The sequence below is a fragment of the Salmo salar genome, chromosome ssa26 (assembly GCF_905237065.1).
Source record: "Salmo salar chromosome ssa26, Ssal_v3.1, whole genome shotgun sequence".
Classification (NCBI taxonomy): Eukaryota; Metazoa; Chordata; class Actinopteri; order Salmoniformes; family Salmonidae; genus Salmo; species Salmo salar.
Genome location: NC_059467.1, coordinates 42,021,481 through 42,041,510, shown reverse-complemented (window position 1 = coordinate 42,041,510; position 20,030 = coordinate 42,021,481). Strand labels below are relative to the sequence as shown.

General features: G+C 41.6%; 1 protein-coding gene across 1 annotated transcript in view; it reads right to left on the bottom strand.

The window, feature by feature from the left end:
• Positions 1-15,157, bottom strand: part of LOC106562708 (D-glucuronyl C5-epimerase B) — an 84,883-nt gene extending 69,726 nt beyond the window's left edge. Inside the window, exon 1 of the mRNA XM_045708959.1 lies at positions 14,954-15,157. The gene's annotated coding sequence lies outside the window, so the exon portion shown is untranslated. The remainder of the gene's footprint in view (positions 1-14,953) is intronic.
• Positions 15,158-20,030: the final 4,873 nt, after the last annotated feature.

The following is a 20,030-nucleotide window of genomic DNA, read 5'->3' as shown; positions in this document are numbered from 1 at the left end:
GGTGACAAAGTGGCCCTAAAGCAAAAGGGCCTCAACAGAAAGACCATTGTACAATGAAGTGGCGAGATGGGGAGTCATCCATGCACACTTCAAATCAGGACATGGGAGTAACTTCCACAGTTTGAATGCAGGCTTGCATGCTTCAGTTCAAAACAGAACACACTGGAGACATCATGAGCACTTTAAAAAACTTCCCCTAGTCTTTTCTGCATCAGTCATGTATTTATTAACTACTGTTCTAGACACTATTGGAAACTGGAGCCATGTGTCATGGAGACGCATCAAATTAACTATCAATAGGGATCGTCACACCCCCATTGTGACTCAACAAATGAACTGACCGGGGAACTCTTATGGAAACCATCCACAGCAAACAGATCTCACCTCCTGCTAAATTCCACCCCCTCAAAAGTATCCACCCCTCAAGAACTGGGTAAACTTTGCACCGTTAACCCTGTGTTTGTCTGTGTTGCCCTTTTCAAACCAGCAACACAGGCAGCGTATTGATTGCGAGGGCACCGTAAAACCTTTGCTGGATTTGAGGTTTTATCGATCTCTCAAAATGTCTCCAATCCATTAGAGCGTTTATATTCATGGCTCCTTTTGGTTCTTGCAAAGTACAGAAAACTTTGCACGTTTGTTTTACCACAACTGTGTTGAACTTTAATGGCAGGGCTGAATGAAGCCCAGTTGGATGATCCATTTTAGCAGTCTTGCTGACAGCAATGTTAGTTAGCCAGTAACCCAGCCATCAAAATGACCGGAGTGACTTGTGTACCAGAGGGCTGCAGGAAGTGTCCAGCTAGGAGCCAAAGTAGGGCAGGGCCTTCCAGCACTACACTATTATTAGTCTCGATGGGGCGCCTGGCTTAACGCTCCACTCACGGTATCAGAGACTAAACCCCCTCGATGAGCCGACTCAAGTGACTGAAGCATTGGGGCAGATTATGAGTCTACCTATTAGTGTCTGGTTGACAGTGAGCCTATACATTTTTTTTAAAGGCAGCCACGGAACAGGCCAGTGACCCAACATTTTAGAGTAGAGGTCCTGAGGCAACCAAATGAGGCCCAGCTAGTTGGCCAGGCCTGCACAGGCCCATAGTCTTACCAAGAGTCGTGTGCCTATTTTTTCTAAATCTCCTTTGAAGATGGCTACGGGTCGTGTTGAAATTGTTCCTGTAGTTAGAAATAAGATTAACATTCCTGAAACATTATTTGGTTGAAATATAATTTGGTCTGAGAAAATAAGCTAATTGATTACACCCAAATTGGTCCTTTTAATTTATAGAACTCAATAAATATAGTACCTACCATCCAATTTGGACCATAATTATTGTAAGTCATGAGGAATCCAATAACATGATCAAAAGCCACCCATGGACCCCCCCCATGCCAATCCCTCCCCAACAACCATTATCAGTTCCCCATGTCTAACAAGTAGTATGGAGCTACGGCTTGGAGTATTGTTTCGTCACACTATGTAATGTATTCCCTGTTAACCTGGTGGTTTTTCCCCTGTTCTGAGAAATTGGCCATTGAAGTCACTTGCATTATTTAACAAAAATGTGTGAAAATACCAGGTTCTGCCCACTAGATGCCACTGTTCCTGCTACACGCTTTTATAAATGTCACTGGTCTCATGTTTATTGAACAGATCACAACAATTTATTTGCAACTTTGGGTAGAGAGCCATTTGCTTTTGCTCATGATGAAAATAAATAGTATGGTCTGAGATGGTGGGTGTCATGGCTTGCTGAAATTACATGGAACGGCTCCTACGGACGCTCATTAAGAGGTGCTGCAGTAAAACAAAAAGACAGCGGAAAAGGCGTTCTGAAAATCGGTGAAGGCCAATTTACTTCTTCCCATTTCACTTCAGCTTCCTTTGTGCTTGAGACCTGTTCTCAGCCAAACTCCCTATTAAAAATTCCCCTTGCACCTTCCAGTATAATTAGTCCACTGAAATATCATATGCCTCTTAATCAAAGCACTTGGTGGGCCTTGGCAGACTCCCCAAAGCTTTAGCAAAAGTTAAAGGAGAACAGGAGGGAAAGTTCTGCATCTTATCAAGGCACTGCAGGTGAGACTCGCGATTATCAAGACATACCGCTAAGTGCTAATTATGCGTGGACGGGGTTGGTGTCATTGGTTGTAAACTGTCGCTCTTGGAAGCAGGGTTGCTGATGAGTGTGTGTGTAGGCTACGGGTTGAAACGTGGAACTATTGTAACTACCAAGACAGAAGTCACATGAGCCACTGATTACAGCTACAGCTCACGTTTCCATACAACCTAGACAATAAGAAGAGATTTAGGAATGTTAGTAAAAATGCTGCATCATTATTAGGCTACACTGCTGCTAGGACCAAGCCCATTTCTCTAATTATTCGTGCAGTATTCAAAAGACTTCCCTGAAAGACAGGTTGACAGGGGGACTTTTACATTTCCAAGAGATTTGGGTTAATTAAATTTCATAAATACATTAGTGAAAAAGCTGTTATATTGTTAAAATTGGATATTTAAACCACTGCAGCATACTAAGTTGTATTATGTTTAAATAATGGTTTGGTTGTTCGCTAGATACACTTGTCACTGATGACAATGACTTAGGGTCGACACCGTGTAGGTAAGCCTTACTGAAAACAAGCCGATGGAACAATTTGTTAAGAGCACGAGTTAACATGGTCGTGGGTCCTTGAAACGCAATTTAGCCAGAAAACAGGAAGGGAGAAGTTCAAGCACTGCCACATCCCAAAAGGACATGACAATTAGAGGATTTCCTAGTGTGCTCCAGTAGGGTATGAGCAGCACAGAGTGGCCATCTGCCTGTATGCCTGGCCCCAGACGCCCCACCTCTGATAACCTCCCAGCAAACCACCACAGGGCAGGACAAAGCCAAACAAGTGTCATAAAGCCACTCAGTATGCTTTAGGACTCTGCTTTGATGGGTGGCAGGCAAACACCCCAGAGACAATGGCATCTCCTCAGGGCACAGAAATGTTAGCATTCCTTCAATACAATTTCTTCAGCTGGCACTTTTCAAAGCTCATAAAAGCAGCCCATTGTTGAGGGTTGCTTTCCAAAGCTACGGAACAGGAAGTAGAACTACCAAGACTCCTTCAAACAATAAAAGGGGAAAAACAGAAGAAATGTGTATATCTGTGGCAGGAAGCTAGACGGTACAGTCTCTCTTTAGGATAATGCAATGCAGCTGATACAAAAGCCTCACACACACACACTATAATTAGCTTACTTTTTGACAGTCTGATAATCAGCTCAACTTATCATTCATTAATTTAGCCAAGATGATAACTGCTCCCAATAGAATGGGGTGGTAAGCTGAGATAACCAGAACTAATTTAGTTCATCATGCAAATTAGAGACGCCAACACTTCCCTGAACACTACATTCCCCCACACCATTTAGCCTACAGAACCTAGGTTCCTCACGCATGTAGCCTAGTGCTCTGGCTAATGTTGCTTTTCACATCTGTTCAGACACTGGGGGCATTAACCACCTACGTAGTCTATTCCAGTTCTCAAGTAGTCTGAATAACATGACTGAAATAACAGCAACATTTAAAATAAAATAGACTACAGGCCAGGCCTTTAACATTGGGCCTGATGTAGTCCTAGCGAATAGCTAGCCTCACCTACATGTTTCAAACATTACTTTTCGGTTAACTTTCTTTTTTACACCTTTATTTAACTAGGCAAGTTAGTTAAGAACAAATTCTTATTTTCAATGATGGTCTAGGAACAGTGGGTTAACTGCCTTGTTCAGGGGCAGAACGACAGACTTTTACCTTGTCAGCTCAGGGATTCGATCTTGCAACCTTTCGGTTACTAGTCCAACGCTCTAACCACTAGGCTGCCTGCCAACACTAAAGCACATCAAAAGACCCATGTATTCCCAATGACTTTATAAAATAATTCAGCATTTTGCCCTGATGCGCCCAGAACTGAGCCCCTTGAGGAAAGAGATGACACCAGCAGCTGACTGGAGAAGTAGAGTAGAGGCCATTTGTCCACTGTTCGTAAAGTAGCTGGATCCTCTGGCTGCAATCAGCACCTGCCTCTCCAGCTACTGCACCCTTAATACAGGTCTACTTCACATAGCACAGAGAGCCACAGAGGAAAAAAAGCTTTGTAATTAACTGAACATTTGCCCCAGAACTAAAGATTGCTGTTGAATCAACTTAGCACTGATGCTGCATTAATCAAAGCTGTAAATGCATTCGTTTCTAAATAAATGCAGGAATTACAATTTAGTGTGTTCGCAACATCTAAAATATTGAAAAAACCTCACTTAGAGGTGGAGCCAGGCTCAAGAGAATTAGCAAAACAGTCAATACAGCACCATGCATAAGAGTTGTAAGAATTCTTGTAAGAACACAGAAACAATATCCGCTCAGACCAATGTGGTCCAGAAGTTCATCCCACTGAAACAGCAGAGCTTGCAGACACCTGCTAAGGAAAACAGCTGTGGTTGACTATCCTGCTCTTGTCAAGACAGGCAGATCTTTCCATATTCACGTTTCAGACAGGACCTGATTAACCTCTTACATCTAGACGTTCCGCTAGCGGAACACCTGCTCCAATATCCAATGATAGGCGTGGCGCGAATTACAAATTCCTCAAAAATACAAAAACTTCAATTTTTCAAACATATGACTATTTCACAGCATTTTAAAGACAAGACTCTCCTTTATCTAACCACACTGTCCGATTTCAAAAAGGCTTTACAGCGAAAGCAAAACATTAGATTATGTCAGCAGAGTAGCAAGCCAGAAATAATCAGACACCCATTTTTCAAGCTAGCATATAATGTCACAAAAACCCAGAAGACAGCTAAATGCAGCACTAACCTTTGATGATCTTCATCAGATGACACACCTAGGACATTATGTTATACAATACATGCATGTTTTGTTCAATCAAGTTCATATTTATATCAAAAAACAGCTTTTTACATTAGCATGTGACGTTCAGAACTAGCATACCCCCCCAAACATTCGGTGAATTTACTAAATTACTCACGATAAACGTTCACAAAAAACATAACAATTATTTTAAGAATTATAGATACAGAACTCCTCTATGCACTCGATATGTCCGATTTTAAAGTAGCTTTTCGGTGAAAGCACATTTTGCAATATTCTCAGTAGATAGCCCAGCCATCACGGCTAGCCATTTAGACACCGACCAAGTTTAGCCCTGATCAAACTCCGATTTAATATTACAAAAGTTTCATTACCTTTGGTGTTCTTCGTCAGAATGCACTCCCAGGACTGCTACTTCAATAACAAATGTTGGTTTGGTCCAAAATAATCCATCGTTATATCCAAATAGCGGCGTTTTGTTCGTGCGTTCCAGACACTATCCGAAATGGTAAAGAAGGGTCGCGCGCATGGCGCAATTCGTGACAAAAAAAATCTAAATATTCCATTACCGTACTTCGAAGCATGTCAACCGCTGTTTAAAATCAATTTTTATGCCATTTTTCTCGTAGAAAAGCGATAATATTCCGACCGGGAATCTCCTTTTCGGCAAACAGAGGAAAAAAAAAAAAATCACAAAGACGGGGGCGGCCAGGTCACGCGCCTAAGCCCAGAGTCCCTTGATCGGCCACTTGAGAAAGGCGATAATGTGTTTCAGCCTGGGGCTGGGATGACGACATTCAGGTTTTTCCCGGGCTCTGAGCGCCTATGGACGACGTAGGAAGTGTCACGTTAGAGCAGAGATCCTTAGTAAAAGATAGAGATGGCAAAGAAGTTCCAGAAATGGTCAGACAGGCCACTTCCTGTAAAGGAATCTCTCAGGTTTTGACCTGCCATTTGAGTTCTGTTATACTCACAGACACCATTCAAACAGTTTTAGAAACTTTAGGGTGTTTTCTATCCATATATAATAAGTATATGCATATTCTAGTTACTGGGTAGGATTAGTAACCAGATTAAATCGGGTACGTTTTTTATCCAGCCGTGAAAATACTGCCCCCTAGCCATAAGAGGTTAAGCAATGATGGGAAAGGACTATGCATTTCATTCAGGCAAATTCTTTCTAGAGCCATGCCTGACCTGAAGGGGAAGCAGCTACAGCAAGTCCTGTAAACTGCTGAGGTGAAGCGACTTGATCAGACAACCCTGCAAACTAGACAGGGCTGAGGCCAATGTTTCCTCTAATTTTTTTCCAGCACTGAGAAAATGTAAAGTATGCTGAGCGCAAACTTGAACGTAGTGAAAATTCAGTGCAACTTCAAGCCCGTTGACTGAACACTGAGGGTGCACCCACTTTAAGTTATAGTTTTAAGTGGCCAAGGTGACTGAAAATGTTGTTTGATGCAAGAAACAACTTTACAAAATAAAATGCATTATTCCCATACCATTATTACAGATAATCAAACAGTTACCCTCTGCCTGTTGGCTTAGCTTATTTCAAGTCTGTCTCAATACAGCACTGCCCCTTGAAGACAAAAAATAAAAATAAACATTTAAAAAAGTCTTTACCTGACTCGATTTTCAAAGATGTCTAGAAACGCATACATTTTGTGCTCTTGTAGGAAGCAATCACTCCCCTATTGCTGACTACAAATTATTTGTAACTTGGTTATTAACTCACTAACTAGCAAAATATATGAACAAAATGTGCACACGTGGATACATTCAGCTCTCGCTTTGATCTCAAAACAAAAGCATTTACTCACGACCGATCATGCTGTTAACAGTCTAGTTCAAAGTAAATGGCACACATCCATATATGGCAACAGTCTATTTGCCTATAGGCCTACTGCAGCATAGGTCTGTGTAGAGTACGGGCTGAGTAGTGCATGTCAATGCAATAGAATCCTACTCTGATGCTTTCTGCCTATAGTAAATGTATTTTGATTTGGGTAGTGTTGCATTGAAAGTGGCTAACATTACGTTGAGTCGATCACAATTGCCACAGTAAAGGGAAACGTTGATAGCGTTTACAGGGAAAACTCTAGAACAGTGGTCGCCAACCTTTCCTGAGTCAAGATCAGAGTCAAAATGCAAGCTGAGATCTACCGCTTAGATTTATTAACATGACTTAAAAAACGTAAGCTATGCAACATTAACCTGTTAGGGCTAGGGGGCAGCATTGACACGGCTGGATAAAAAACATACCCGATTTAATCTGGTTACCACTCCTACTCAGTAACTAGAATATGCATATACTTATTACATATGGATAGAAAACACCCTAAATTTTCTAAAACTGTTTGAATGGTGTCTGTGAGTATAACAGAACTCAAATGGCAGGTCAAAACCTGAGAGATTCCTTTACAGGAAGTGGCCTGTCTGACCATTTCTGGAACTTCTTTGCCATCTCTATCATTTACTAAGGATCTCTGCTCTAACGTGACACTTCCCACGTCGTCCATAGGCTCTCATAGCCCGGGAAAAAACAGAATGTCGTCATTCCAGCCCCAGGCTGAAACACATTATCGCCTTTCTCAAGTGGCCCATCAAGAGACACTAGCTTATGCGGCGTGACCCCGACCGCCCCCGCCTTTGGGATTTTTTCCTCTGTTTGCCGAAAAGGAGATTCCCTGTCGGAATTTTAGCGCTTTTCTACGAGAAAAATGACGTAAAAATTGATTTTAAACAGCGGTTGACATGCTTCCACGCACGGCAATGGAATACTTTGAATTTTATTGTCAGGAATTGCGCCAAGCGCGACACTTCTTTACTATTTCGGATAGTGTCTGGAACGCACGAACAAAACGCCGCTATTCGGATATAACGATGGATTATTTTGGACCAAACCAACATTTGTTATTGAAGTAGACGTCCTGGGTGTGCATTCTGACGAAGACAACAAAAGGTAATGACATTTTTATAATAGTAAATATGATTATGGTGAGTGCTAAACTTGCCGGGTGTCTAAATAGCGAGCCCGTGATGCCTGGGCTATCTACTGAGAATATTGCAAAATGTGCTTTCACCAAAAAGCTATTTTAAAATCGGACATATCGAGTGCATAGAGGAGGTCTGTATCTATAATTCTTAAAATAATTGTTATGCTTTTTGTGAACGTTTATCGTGAGTAATTTAGTAAAAATGTTAGCGAATTCCCGTAAGTTTGCGGGGGTATGCTAGTTCTGAACGTCACATGCTAATGTAAAAAGCTGGTTTTTGATATAAATATGAACTTGATTGAACAAAACATGCATGTATTGTATAACATAATGTCCTAGGGTTGTCATCTGATGAAGATCATCAAAGGTGAGTGCTGCATTTAGCTGTCTTCTGGGTTTTGGTGACATTATATGCTGGCTTGAAAAATGGGTGTCTGATTATTTCTGGCTTGGTACTCTGCTGACATAATCTAATGTTTTGCTTTCGTTGTAAAGCCTTTTTGAAATCGGACAGTGTGGTTAGATTAACGAGAGTCTTATCTTTAAATGGCTGTAAAATAGTCATATGTTTGAGAAATTGAAGTAATATGATTTTGAAGATTTTGAAAATCGCGCCACAGGATGGCAGTGGCTGTTACGTAGGTGGGACGAATTCGTCCCGCCGGTCCCATAGAGGTTAACCAATTAAAAACAGTACTGTAGTAATAAGGTTTGTGCAGTAAACTTTAGCCAATTATCACTGCATACTGTCTTTCCTGCCAATGCATTGTTGTGAGAGACTTATTTATTATATTCAAGCAATAAGGCACAAGGTGGTGTGGTACAGTTGAAGTCGGAAGTTCACACACTTAGGTTGGAGTCATTAAAACTCGTTTTTCAACCACTCCACACATTTCTTGTTAACAAACTATAGTTTTGGCAAGTCAGTTAGGACATCTACTTTGTGCATGACACAAGTCATTTTTCACAGATAGATTATTTCACTGTATCACAATTCCAGTGGGTCAGAAGTTTACATACACCAAGTTGACTGTGCCTCTAAAAAAACTTGGAAAATTCCAGACAATGATGTCATGGCTTTAGAAGCTTCTGATAGGCTAATTGACATCATTTGAGTCAATTGGAGGTGTACCTGTGGAAGTATTTGAAGGCCTACCTTCAAACTCAGTGCCTCTTTGCTTGACATCATGGGAAAAATCAAAAGAAATCAGCTGAGACACAGGGAAAAAATAATTTGTAGACCTCCACAAGTCTGGTTCATCCTTGGGAGCAATTTCCAAACGCCTGAAGGTACCACGTTCATCTGTACAAACAATAGTACGCAAGTATAAACACCATGGGACCACGCAGCCGTCATACCACTCAGAAAGGAGACGCGTTGTCTCCAAGAGATGAACGTACTTTGCTGCGAAAAGTGCAAATAAATCCCAGAACAACAGCAAAGGACCTTGTGAAGATGCTCGAGGAAACAGGTACAAAAGTATCTATATCCATAGGTAAAACGAGTCCTATATCCACATAACCTGAGAGACAGCTCAGCAAGGAAGAAGCCACTGCTCCAAAACCGCCATAAAAAAGCTAGACTACGGTTTGCACATGGGGACAAAGATCATACATTTTGTAGAAATGTCCTCTGATCTGATGAAACAAAAATAGAACTGTTTGGCCATAATGACCATCGTTATGTTTGGAGGAAAAGGGGGAGGCTTGCAAGCCGAAGAACACCATTCCAACAGTGAAGCACAGGGGTGGCAGCGTCATGTTGAGGGGGTGCTTTGCTGCAGGAGGGACTGGTGCACTTCACAAAATAGATGGCATCATGAGAAAGGAAATTGATGTGGATATATTAAAGCAACATCTCAAGACATCAGTCAGGAAGTTAAAGCTTGGTCGCAAATGGGTCTTCCAAATGGACAAAGACCCCAAGCATACTTCCAAAGTTGTGGCAAAATGGCTTAAGGACAACAAAGTCAAGGTATTGGAGTGGCCATCACAAAGCCCTGACCTCAATCCTATAGAAAATGTGTGGGCAGAACTGAAAAGGCGTGTGCGAGCAAGGAGGCCTACAAACCTGACTCAGTTACACCAGCTGTCAGGAGGAATGGGTCAAAATTCACCCAACTTATTGTGGGAAGCTTGTGGAAGGCTACCCGAAACGTTTGACCCAAGTTAAACAATGCTACCAAATACTAAGGCAATGCTACCATATACTAATTGAGTGTATGTAAACTTCTGACCCACTGGGAATGTGATGAAATAAATAAAAGCTGAAATAAATCACCTCTATTATTCTGACATTTCACATTCTTAAAATAAAGTGGTGATCCTAACTGACCTAAGACAGGGAATTTTTACTAGGATTAAAATGACAGGAATTATTAAAAACTGAATTTAAAATGTATTTGGTCAATATACCACGGCTAAGGGCTGTCCTTAAGCACGACGCAACGCGGAGTTCCTGCAGACAGCCCTTAGCCGTGGTATATTGGCCATATAACACAAACCTCCAAGGTGCCTTATTGCTATTATAAACTGGTTACCAATGTAATTAGAGCAGTAAAAATAAAAATGGTCATACCCATGGTATATGGTCTGATATACCACGGCTGTCAGCCAATCAGCATTCAGGGTTCGAACCACCCAGTTTATAATTCAATATTTGAGGTAGGCTATAAGATCACACCTGTAATAGATACGTTGTGATATTACTTGTGAAGCACAGCTCAGTGAGCATATATTTAAATACTTTGCTGATGGTGCCTGCATCTGATGGTCATTCTCAGCGGAGGGTGAGAGCAGCAGACTGAGGGTCCGCCTCAACACCCCTCCACTTTACCTTTCATACACTGACCAAAAAGAGACACCGTCTTCCAGCTGATGGTGAAACTCGAGTCGCACTGCATTATTTCTGCTTCATGCACAAATTCATGTTGTTACTCCTATGAACAGAGAAAAAGTGAAATATTCCTTGATATTAAAGACCCAAACAACGCAAGCCTATAGATACACTTTCCTACTCATTCATTACTGCTGCACTGCTTGTTGTAGCATTGAGTGGAAATAGGAAGAACACACATTTCATGGCTTATAAAAAAAAAGTGTTAAATACAAAGTGTTGACAGTGCTGAGTAAGAACTTAAACATGAACTCAGTCATAAAAACAGCAGCACTTTGCTGTGTTCATTGAGCCCCTCTCATGGTTTTAAACATTTTGAAATCTCACAGTACCAACTTTGCTTTAGCTTTCTTTAATGCCTGCGATGTTACTGCAGACACGATCATCTGCGCCAACCGATTGGACAGCGGTAGGCCTTTAATGCACTTGATTTGCTCTCTGGGCCCGCCGGGAAGGGAGAGTTTGTACCTTCAGACAGATGAAATGGTTCAAAATGGCAACCGTTCCCCTACCCGGGTGCACCTACCGCCAACAGCAGGAGACAAATACATTTTTTTTTAAAACAAGGACTTATCATCAGGGTTTTTACAGAAATGTTTGACGGTCGACCGGTTGGTGACCACTGCTCTAGAAAGTTGAGTGAAGTTTAATCTCAAGCTACTCTCTGTGGGCTGATATTTCTGCACTGCAGTCCCAGGGAGATGCGCGTCTCGGGACTACTGCGTGTTCGCACACAGCTTAGAGGGAACATTGGCTGGAACAGAAATCTCAAATTAAACTCTGAACCCAATGAGCCCATTATTCATCACATTTCCAGAGAATGTAGTCCCCAGGTCTTTTAAAAAGTGCTTATGAATGAAAAGGCATTTCCACTGATGAGTCTCTTTTGGAAGTCTGAATAGCAACTGATGCACCGTTCCTTTCAGCATCAGCTAGCTCTGCACTTCAATCACAGAAAGAATAATTCAAGAAAGTATGACAAAATGTGCTGATAAAGGACACTCATTGGAGAGAGGACTTTGAAATGGATTTGGAAGGACACGTGAACTACAAATCACAGTCGCTGACTCACTGACAAAAGTGCACACTGCCAAGGCCAAACCATTGTTTGGCATATACAGTGCCTAAAGAATGTATTCACACACACACAAACGGTGATTTTGTCTCCAAGTGTCTGTTGGAAAGCAGACTGAACACGGTTTTACTCTAGGATTTTGCCTCTGCTTAGCTCTATTCTGTTTCTATTTATCATAAAACAACTCCCTAGTCCTTGCCGATTAATATTATACCATAACATGATGCAGCCACTACCATGCTTGAAAATATGAAGTGGTACTCCGTGATGTTTGCGACAAACATAGTGCCCTGTATTGAGGAAAAAGTTAATTTCTTTGCCACATTTTAGAGTTTTACTTTAGTGCATTATTGGAACCCGGATGCATGTTTTAGAATATTTATATTCTATACAGTCTTCCTTCTTTTCACTGTCATTTAGTTTAGTATTGTGGAGTAACTACAATCTTGTTGATCCATCCTCAGTTTTCTCCTGTCACAGCATTAAACTCTAACCGTTTTAAAGTCACCCTTGGCCTCATGGTGAAATCCCTGAATGGTTTCCTTCCTCTCTGGCAACTGAGTTTGGAAGGGCGTCTGGATCTTTGTAGTGACTGGGTGTATTGATACACCCTCCAAAGCGTAATTATTAACTTCACCATGCTCAAAAGGATATTCAATGTCTGCTTTTTTTTTGTATTACCCATCTACCAATAGGTGCCCTTCTTTGCGTGGCATTGGAAAACCTCCCTGGTCTATGTGGTTGAATCTGTGTTTCGAAATTCACTGCTCGACAGAGGAACCTTACAGATAATTGTATGTGCGGGGTACAGAGCTGAGGCAGTCATTATAAAATAAATGTTAAACACTATTATTACACACAGAGTGAGTCCATGCAAATGTATGTGACTTGTTAATCAAATTTTTACTCCTGAACTTATTTAAGCTTGCCATAAGAAAGAGGTTGAATACTTGACTCAAGACATTTCAGCTTTATATATATGTAAATAATTCCACTTTGACCTTATGGGGTATTGAGTGTTGGCCAGTGACACACAATCTCAATTTAATCCATTTAAAATTCAGGCTGTAACAAAAAAGTTGAAAAAGTAAAATTGTGTTGACTTTGTTAAGGCATTAGGCTAGCTAGAGTGCACAGAGCAAAGACTGCTTCTCAGACCAGAGAGATGCAGTCACAACAGCCAAGTGGGCTCAGCCAGTGCACACAAAAGCCCCAAAAAGTCACTGTATCCAAGACTGCAGAAACAGTTTGACAAGACAACGTAAAGCTGGATGAATCTCCTTTAGTTGGTGAAGAGGCTGGATAGAATAGAATTGACTGGGGTGTGTGACAGTTTATTTTTGAAAAGTGGTGTCTTTTTTAAAGATCAGGGGTGCCAAACATTGTTTTCACACTTGGTCCCTTTCAGACAATTTTGGTGAACTCAATGCCATTTGCAAAAAAAATTGTAGTGTGAACATTCCAAAGGAACTCAGACCCCTCAAAAGAGCCCTCGAAGCGAACCGAAACAATCTTCAGAGCTGGTCTGAGCTCCGTTTGCTTCACTTTGTTGGGGTGATGTGAACAAAAATCTCCCCAGGATTACATGTCGTTATTCCGGCACCACACACTAGACTACTGAAACACCGTTTTCCCTGACATAAACCCTCACATTAGTGCCACAAAAGAGGGATGACGTGCAGGTTTGTGGATTTTTTTCTTCTGTTTTGGATATTGATTAGCGATTGTCAAGAACGCACAGAAATGCCTTAAAATGTGTGGAGTTTAGTTCAGATAATTGTTTTGCAATATGTGATCTATAGGCTAAGAGAGCTTCATAGACGGTTTATTCGATTGTGGGGTTTGAATAGTGTGAGGAAATAATATACTGTATTTGGTGAGAATCACAAACTAGGGTACAACATTTATTCTAGCTCTCGAAAGGGGCAGTACCCTACATTGGGTTTACAATTTTCAATGACAGCATTATTTAATCTGCAGTTATTCTGCTATTTATTCTGTTACCATAATATTTACATGTTAATACCATCTTCTGATTAAAATGATTATGTCTCATCTTTTAACTAAATGCAATCTATTAGCTTCCAACAAAGTAAGTAGGTATATCTTGCTGTCCAATGACACATTCTGATTGAATGGCTTTCCTGCCATTTGTAAAAACCCAGAGTGCATTGAATGAATATTGGAAGAAGATCTTGGGTCCTTTCTAAACATAGCAATGTGACTCGGATCACAAAATAGGTGAAGTGAACTGGCAAAAATAGTTGAGTCCTCATTAAAATGCAAGGTTAGTGTGAACACAAAGAACTGAGTTATTTGCTCTTTTTTTAAATCGCAGAGTTCGCTTTAAAGATGACTATGTGAAAAGACCCTTAGATGAATTTGACTAGTTTTATACTATGGTGGCATAGCCAAACTCTAAAACTGGACTGAGGAGGGTAAAATCTACTTTGATTGTGGTTGGGTGGTTATACAGACAGGATAACTCAAGTGTTAACGTTGTACTGTCTGGTAGTTGGAAATAGTTAGCTAGTTTACTCGCCTAAACTCAGAAGTTCAGAGTTGAACGCATGAGAGACTGGCCACGTAGCAGGAGCTGGCTAGAATGTCAAGAGGGTGAACACTGCTAAGTTACCCAAATGTGCTTTCTTTTCTTTATCCCTTTACACTGAACAACATACCTAGTTAGTGTTTTTGTGCAACTTGCAAAACATATAGCTAGCTAGCTAGCTAACGTTACCCGCTGTGGTTGTACGAGTGTGTCTACCAGAAGAAGCTAACGTAGCTGCCAGCTGATGTCTTAAAACATTGCTGGCTAGTCCACTACTGTAACCTTAGCGAGCTAGCTGGCAGGCTAACTTGTACATGTAACTTCAATGCACCCTATCAAATACAATGATAGCTAGCTACTTAGCTAGCAAACAAGCTAGTACGGCAAATAGAGACATTTCCGTTGCTATACTGTCTGAACAAGGCACTACATATGACGGTTGTCCTAACTAGCAGCTGGCTGTGTATGTGGAGAATGGAAAATTATTGCAAACAGACGTTAGCATTACATGGGCAATAATAAACAGAGAATGCTGAAAGATGTGTGACTTACCTTCGACAAAAGCTCAATAAATGTCCTGTTCAGATATAGTGCTGAATATCCAGGGATGCTGAAATCAATGACTTCAGTGCAGGTTAGGTAGATAGCTGGCTTCTCTCTGAATGTTCCTTTTCACAAGAGGCAGTATGCCTTACCTTCGCGCAACATTTAATGTGGACACAATCGCGCATCTGCTTCTCACTGCTAGCACTCTGACACCGCGAGACAGTACGAGAGGGTGGAGATTTGACGAACCAGTGAGAGGCCCCGGTGAGAAAGGCAATGGCCAATGAAATCGAAGATTATCTTTTTTTTTTTCATTGGCAGATTCAGATATCTGACGTTAGGGGTCGCGGTTATGCACATATACAGTCATTTTAAGTGATCTGTCTGTTATTTTAACTAAATGGGATAAAAGTATGTTTCATTCAATATGCTTCAAAGCAAAAACAGTTGTGAAAACATAAATTGTGATCATATATGGCCCTCAGTTTCAAATGATCTGGTAAGGAGGTTTTGATTCATTATGTATACAGCTATAGGCTACAAGGTATATTGTGGAATGTGGATGGATGCTACAACTCTGTATGAATATTAGCAGAGGTGCGATGGCTACCTGCTATCCAGAGACCAAGATCTAGTCTGTTGTAATCAGTCACTAACATTGAATTTCTGCATAATTAGACTAAACTTATGTTGAACCCTCTCAAGTGGCATTGTAATATGAGTTCTGATGTTGTGATATTATTTTTTTAGTTTACCTTTATTTAACTAGGCAAGTCAGTTAAGAACAAATTCTTATTTTCAATGACGGCCTAGGAACAGTGGGTTAACTGTCTTGTTCAGGGGCAGAACGACAGATTTTTACCTTGTCAGCTCAGGGATTCAATCTTGCAACCTTTCTGTTACTAGTCCAACGCTCTAACCACTAGGCTACCTGCAGCCTTAATGAGTTCTCATGTTGTGTGATATGAGTTCTGATGTTGTGATATGAGTTCTCATGTTGTGTGATATGAGTTCTCATGTTGTGATATGAGTTCTGATGTTGTGTGATATGAGTTCTCATGTTGTGTGATATGAGTTCTGATGTTGTGATATGAGTTCTCATGTTGTGTGATATGAGTTCTCATGTTGTGTGATATGAGTTCTGATGATGTGATATGAGTTCTCATGTTGTGTGATATGAGTTCTCATGTTGTGATATGAGTTCTCATGTTGTGATATGAGTTCTCATGTTGTGATATGAGTTCTCATGTTGTGATATGAGTTCTCATGTTGTGATATGAGTTCTCATGTTGTGATATGAGTTCTCATGTTGCTCTTTTTTGGCCTGTTTTAATTTGAGAAGAAAAAAAGTCTTGAGTCATCCCTGTTCAACATAGGCTGTGACCTGGCTGAAAACGTACAACACATCTGATTTCATGACAGCAGTACCAGAATCCCATTTTTATGAGCACTAGACCAATGTTTAAGTGTGTCCTACTCTGTTTGTGTACAACCGGGCTGGGAGCTGTACTCATTAACCTGAGAAACAGCGAGGTAATTGTGGTATTTTCAGACATATTTACTCCAGATGAAACATTCACAATGTAAAATGCATTGAGCAAATCAATAACAAATGTATTTTTGTTTACTGCAGATTAGGGGACTTTGTGTGTGTGTGTGTGTGTGTGTGTGTCTGTGTGTGCAGACTGCAGGCTATAATTAAGCTAATGAAGCAGGTTCTCATAAGAGCATGACTTCTTGCATTATAAAACAACAATATTTCTGGATCTGTGGTGGTGCTCAGTCGTGGCAAATGCAGGTTACAAATGCTTTGTTAGCGTATCATTACGTGCTTTGCCTAATAGATCGATCAATAGAATTGTAATCATGTGTGGAAAATGTTTATAAACAGTAAACATCATAGACAGGGTTAGGCTGCATCGTCCACCCACCACCCTTAAAAACACACAGCCGTTTGTAATTCCAAAATTTTTCATTTTATTCAAAAAACAACAAACCTTTGGAGGCCGTTGTCAAGCTCTTTCTCATATTCATCAGCTTACACGGTATCCTTTGATCAGGCTCCCCTAGTCACCTCCATGCATTATTCACTATGTTCCTGTGAGCTGGAGTCTTTTCACCCCCCCCCGGGGTCCTGGTCCACTCTGCTAAGGGAGGAAAGGAAACAGGCTGCAGGCTACAGGGTGCTGTGGGTGTTATAGGAATAACATGCCAATAGTATGCACCATTTACAAGAGTTGCTTTTTAATGGTCAGCCAAATAATCAAGTGGGCGTCAAAGATAGTAGTGTTGTGTATTTGTTATTTTCAGTGTGTGTGTGTGTGTGTCATTTTTTGTTTTGTGTGTGTGTGTGTGTGTGTGTGTGTGTGTGTGTGTGTGTGTGTGTGTGTGTGTGTGTGTGTGTGTGTGTGTGTGTGTGTGTGTGTGCGTGCGTGCGTGCGTGCGTGCGTGCGTGCGTGCGTGCGTGCGTGTGTGTGTGTGAGAGAGAGAGAGAGAGAGAGAGAGAGAGAGAGTGAGACAGAGAGAGTGTGTGTGTGTGCTATCCCACAGGAGTGCCTGTCCATCTCCAACATAGAGTAAGAGACAGTCTCTCAGAAGTAGACAGTCTTTCAGAAGTAAACAGTCTCTCAGAAGTAGACAGTCTCTCAGAAGTAGATGGTTTCTCAGAAGTAAACAGTCTCTCAGAAGCAGGGTCTCTCAGAAGTAAACAGTCTCTCAGAAGTAAACAGTCTCTCAGAAGTAAACAGTTTTTCAGAAGTAAACAGTCTCTCAGAAGTAAATCGTTTCTCAGGAGTAAATAGTATCTCAGAAGTAAAGAGTCTCTCAGAAGTAAACAGTCTCTCAGAAGTAAACAGTCTCTCAGAAGTAAACAGTTTCTCGGAAGTAAACAGTCTCTCAGAAGTAAACAGTCTCTCAGAAGTAGACAGTCTCTCAGAAGTAAACAGTTTCTCTGAAGTAATCAGTCTCTCAGAAGAAAACAGTTTCTCAGAAGTAAACAGTCTCTCAGAAGTAAACAGTTTGTCAGAAGTAAACAGTCTCTCAGAAGTAAACAGTCTCTCAGAAGTAAACAGTCTCTCGGGATGTGTGTGTGTGTAAATTCCCATGTGTACATGTGCTAAATTTTGGAGGTGTGTTTGAATGCTCCCTGGAAGCTTGTTGACAAAAAAGCTCAAATTGGGATGATGGAAATCTGGACCCAAGATGCCAGGGGTGCGTTCAGTTCGGGTTCAACATTTGCTAATTGCTTGACGGTTTGTACTGAATGACACATGTCCGTAAAACAATGTGCGATATGGTTGTGACCATTTTAAAACACAAAACCTGTGCAGCACATACACAGTCGTTCTCTGGGTCACCATAACCACAACATTCTTCAACTGGTCATTCAGCACACTGTTCTTCAACTGGTCGTTCAGCACACCGTTCTTCAACTGGTCGTTCAGCACACCGTTCTTCAACTGGTCGTTCAGCACACCGTTCTTCAACTGGTCGTTCAGCACACCGTTCTTCAACTGGGCGTTCAGCACACCGTTCTTCAACTGGTCGTTCAGCACACCGTTCTTCAACTGGTCGTTCAGCACACCGTTCTTCAACTGGTCGTTCAGCACACCGTTCTTCAACTGGTCGTTCAGCACACCGTTCTTCAACTGGTCGTTCAGCACACCGTTCTTCAACTCGGCGTTCGGTACAGTTTCCTTTGAATTCACCATTGCACACCATTCTGTCAAACTGAACGCACCCAGCTGTATAATAATGAGTATGTAACTTTGCACTAATACAGGGGGGGAAAACGACACAAGAGGAGGGCAGAAGGAATTAAGTAGGTCTATCTTGTTTTGGGAGAGGATGTGAGTGGAAGGTTGTTAAAACGACAGAGGACATTACGGCACCTAATCACATTTCCTGGCAGCCATGTTCTCGATTCCCTCATCCAAGAACATGCAGAATGTTATTGAAATTAATAAGCTTAGTGTTTTTATCCCTGTCCCTATGCGCAGAGGCTGATGTCTGGCACTACCCAGGTAGCTACCTCCAATGAAAAATATGCTCAAACACATGGTGGATATTATTCCATAGTAGTGTGAAAAAGCAGCATTCACAACACTGATAGGAGCTTTAAATACGCATCCAGCTTTACAGTACTTATAACTGCACTGACAAAATTAGGAATTAGCGTCTCATTAAAAAAAATAAGTCTGGATGAAGATACTAGATGTGGACTGAAGAAGTTACATGCATATGCTCATACTACAGGTTTAGGCAAAAATATGTTATTATTAGGTTGATCAAGGAAGTGAAGGTAACCTGCCTAAATGATTACCGCCCCGTAGCACTCTTGTTGGTAGCCATGAAGTGCCTTTGCTCACATGAACAGCATTCTCCCAGATACACTAGACCCACTCCAATTCGCATACCGCCCCAACAGATCCACAGATTAAGCCATCTCTACACTGCCCTTTCCCACCTGGATAAAAGGAACACCTATGTGAGAATGCTGTTCATTGTCTACAGCTCAGCGTTCAACACCATAGTGCCCACAAAGCTCATCACTAAGCTAAGGACCCTGGGACTAAACACCTCCCTCTGCAACTAGATCCTGGACTTCCTGACGGGCCGCCCCCAGGTGGTAAGGGTAGGCAACAACACGTCTGCCACGCTGATCCTAAACACTAGGCCCCTCAGGGGTGTGTACTTAGTCCCCTTCTGTACTCCCTGTTCACCCACGACTGCGTGGCCAAACACAACTCCAACACCATCAATAAGTTTGCTGACGACACAACAGTGGTAGGCCTGATCACCAACAACGATGAGACAGCCTATAAGGAGGAGGTCAGAGACCTGGCAGGGTGGTGGTAGGACAACAACCTCTCCCTCAATGTGAGCAAGGCAAAGGAGCTGATCGTGGACTACAGGGAAAGGCGGGCCGAACAGGCCCCCATTAACATCAACGGGGCTGTAGTGGAGCGGGTCAATAGTTTCAAGTTCCTCTGTGTCCACATCACCAACGAACTATCATGGTCCAAACACATCAAGACAGTTGTGAAGATGGTACAACAAAACCTTTTCCCCCTCAGGAGACTGA